This window comes from Galeopterus variegatus, unplaced genomic scaffold (genome assembly GCF_000696425.1).
Source record: "Galeopterus variegatus unplaced genomic scaffold, G_variegatus-3.0.2 Scaffold3464, whole genome shotgun sequence".
NCBI lineage: Eukaryota > Metazoa > Chordata > Mammalia > Dermoptera > Cynocephalidae > Galeopterus > Galeopterus variegatus.
The window spans coordinates 2160-2475 of NW_007729575.1; positions in this window are offsets into that span (position 1 = coordinate 2160).

A 316-nucleotide genomic window follows, 5' to 3' on the forward strand; every position below is an offset into this window, starting at 1 on the left:
ATGCACAGTCAATGTGGATGAGAACTAACTGCTGATTGTCAAATAAAGTTAGATTCCCCCCACAAAAAAGAGGCCCCTGACCTCATGAAGAATACAATCTAGTGCAAGAGATTTGGACTTTAGAATTCTAAATTTAAAAATGTAAAACTGCTGACTGAGTTTTTTTGGAGTTCCAGTTCTGTAGGAATCCTTTAAGTACAAACTGAGCTCCGGGTGTCTTATCAGACCGCACATTATGGGGAACAGAGGATTATGAGATTCCCAAGGGCAACGTAGTTTATGTTTATTTATCTTTATCTCTCGTCTCCCTGATTTT